The sequence below is a fragment of the Felis catus genome, chromosome C1, assembly GCF_018350175.1.
Source record: "Felis catus isolate Fca126 chromosome C1, F.catus_Fca126_mat1.0, whole genome shotgun sequence".
Taxonomy (NCBI): domain Eukaryota; kingdom Metazoa; phylum Chordata; class Mammalia; order Carnivora; family Felidae; genus Felis; species Felis catus.
In genome coordinates this window covers 204,588,684-204,591,904 of record NC_058375.1, presented here as the reverse complement: position 1 = coordinate 204,591,904, position 3,221 = coordinate 204,588,684, and the positions used below count along the sequence as shown (strand labels likewise).

Sequence of the window (3,221 nt, the reverse complement as noted above, 5' to 3'; positions counted from 1 at the left end):
GCGCCTGGGTGGCTCAGTCGGTTAAGTGTCCGACTTCAGCTCAGGTCACGATCTCACGGTCCGTGAGTTCGAGCCCCGCGTCGGGCTCTGGGCTGATGATGGCCCAGAGCCTGGAGCCTGCTTCCGATTCTGTGTCTCCCTCTCTCTCTGACCCTCCCCCGTTCATGCTCTCTCTCTGTCTCAAAAATAAATAAACGTTAAAAAAATTTTAAAAGAAAATCTAGGGTGTTGATCTAAACTTGCTCCATGCAATTCTGGCATGCTTGGGGACAGTGGGATTACCTGACAGAGTATGCAAGGGTGAGGTTATGCAACCCTGGGGATACTTTGGGAATGAGATGCTCTTTTTTTTTAAAGTTTATTTATTTATCTTGAGAAAGAGAGAGACAGATACAGAGACAGAGACAGAGAGAGCACAGACGTGGGACAGAGAGACAGAATCTCAAGCAGACCCTGACGTGGGGCTCAAACTCACAAACCGTGAGATCATGACCTGAGCTGAGATCAAGATCAAGATCAAGATCAGCTGAGATCAGATGCTTAATGGGCTCGGCCACCCAAGCTCCCTGGAATGTGATGCTCTTAATACTATCCCAGGAGACTGAAAGAGTCTAGGGACATCCTCTGGTTCCAAGAAGAGTTAAGAGTGATAAATTTGACTTGAGCTGATAGAGTTTAGCCAGGTAAGTATTTGTGGTGGTGGTGGTGGTGGTGCCAGTAGTGAGTGGTGTGTATGTGTGTGTGTGTGTGTGTGTGCGCGTGTGTGTGGGACGGAGGAATAAGTGGATGTGTGTTATGGGATGAATGCAGCTGTAATGGGCAAAGGGACCACCTGAGAAAGGACTGAGACTTCAAAAATAAACCTAGATCTATCCTAAAAATTGGAATGTAGTTAAGCCAAAAGAAATAGTCCCTTTTCCCCATTCCATCCACGTTTTATGAATTATACCCACCCAATTCCCCTGAAACCAGTGATGACGTCCCAGTCTGTTTCTTCCCCTAACAACAGTCATGAGAACAGCGATCAGTTCAACAGCTATTGTGAGCAAGGCAAAATGCCAGAGACTTTGTGATGTCATAGATTGACTACAACTGCTAAACTTTGACCCAGAAGTCACATTCTTACATTGTGAGATAAATCCAATTAATTGACAGGGAATTTCACTCTAAATTTTCTCGAGGGAAGGGGGTCATCTTCTCACACACTAAAAGTATCTTGGAAGAGCTTCAGGATAACCTTTTACCAATGAGCAAATCAATAGGACCCATCCTTCAGAACCATCTACTGAGGGTGGCCCCACCTCTCAGGTAGCTGCTCAGCCGTGTCTCTGTTGTGACAAGCCTTGTGCCCACACACATCCAAACTCCACACTCCTCTAGACACATGAGTGCAGGAGGCTGGTAGTGTGTAGGCAATAACTGAGAACCATCTGAGAGAGGAAATATCTTGGTATGAGGTCACCTACTTTATAAATGCCATTTGAGGCTTATGCTTGTATCACCATATCCTTTTCATAAACCCTTTTGTGGTTTAATAATGAACTCTTGGTTTATTACTTTCTGTTACAGAGTCCAAAGGCAAATTTCCATATCTGGCTCCCGCTGAGTGATGGGTACACAATTGGTAATCATTCTGGGACTTACCTTTATAGCAATTATGTTAAGGAACTGAGGGCTGAATGGTTTCCACGATCAGCGGAAAATACAACAGACCAAGAAATTAATAAAAAATAAAGAAATTAGCTAAAGAGTGCATCTTCCTTGAGTTATTCTATGAAATACCCAGTTACAATATTTTATTTTAAATAGTAAAATATATTTGAAGCTTAAGGCCAATTACATTTTTTCCCTTTCACCTAAAAATCATGTTGGTAGTTGGCTAACTGTGTCATAGGACAAAAATGGCCTAGAGTACCTTCTCAGTGTGAGACTTGTAAGCATCTCCAGAATCCTCTTTTTGGAATGATCAAAAGGGAGGTGGAAGGTGAGTTGGAAAGAGCTTCTGTGACAGTGGTGTGAACCCAAACCCACCAACAAAGTTTCATCTTCAACAACACTTTCTGTGACTAGTTTCAGCCCAAGTCTGCTTCCTTCTCCAGGCTAGAGTTTGGATATGGGCAAGTAAGATGTCTCTAGAACAGGGCGGCTCCCTATAGACCTAGCTTTAGCCTGTACGAGTTACTTGAGGAAAGGTGGCTTTAGCAGGAGGGAATGCTACCCAATAAAGATTTCTTGAGAGAATGAGTAAATAAATGAATGAATCCACTGCTGTTTGCCCACAAAGAAGCAATCTTTTATAAATGTAGAAGGTAATTTTTAAAATTTAAATTCCAGTCAGTTAACATGGAGTGTAATATTAGTTTCAGGTGTACAATTTAGTGATTCAACACTTCGGTACAATATCCGGTGATCATCAGAACAAGTGCACTTTCGATCTGAAGGAGAGGATATCCACATAACTCAGTTACATTAAAGAGTTATCACCACCTACAGTTATTGGGAGTATGTCCCTTGATAGACTTGAAGGCAAAGATAACCTCAACCTGGTTATCTGTTACTCTGGAAGACTGATGTTAGTCACGTGATGCCAAGTCGTCTGTGATAGTCCGTACTAACAACCTGGAGTAAGTTGTCTTTTCAAAGCTCTTTTTAACTTCCATCTAGTTAATCTTCAATGACACTACAAATGACCAAAGATGAAAAACAAACACGTTGATGTCATCAATAAAAATGATAAATTTCATCTCGCTTTTGATCAATTTCTGGTCAATTCAGTGTAATGGAAATGGAAATGATGCCCTGTTAGAATATAAAATTATGAAACTTTTGCTTAGTAGGGAAACTATTATTTCTCCTTATTACTGGCTAAGCTGGTCAGTTAAGGTACCGATGTTTGTCTCTTCATTGAAGAGGGTATGGCTGGTTACATAGTTGAGATAAATAACACAGCATTCTTGCTAAAACCACCTCAACTCCTACCATATATCCATGTGTAACACATACGTGTAGACCAAAATGTTTATAACATTCACAAAGGTAAAAGCTGTAGAGGAAGTTATGGCCAACTCCCACCATCTTGCCTGGGACATTATCCTTTAATTGAAAAGGAAAACAAGTCAGTTCGGTTGAACACATTGTCCAAATTAGTCATCAAGTAAGATAATGGGCGTTAAAGCATTTTGAAAATATGCAAAAGTTTAAAAAAATGTAATATGGTATTA

The 3,221-nt window shown here is 41.0% G+C and overlaps 1 long non-coding RNA gene across 1 annotated transcript; it reads left to right on the top strand.

The window, feature by feature from the left end:
• Window positions 1-1,067: 1,067 nt before the first annotated feature.
• On the top strand, window positions 1,068-1,748 carry LOC123379417. Its single transcript, XR_006583798.1, has 2 exons — window positions 1,068-1,308; window positions 1,570-1,748. It is a non-coding gene; the product is annotated as an uncharacterized LOC123379417 (long non-coding RNA).
• The last annotated feature ends 1,473 nt before the right edge of the window (window positions 1,749-3,221 follow it).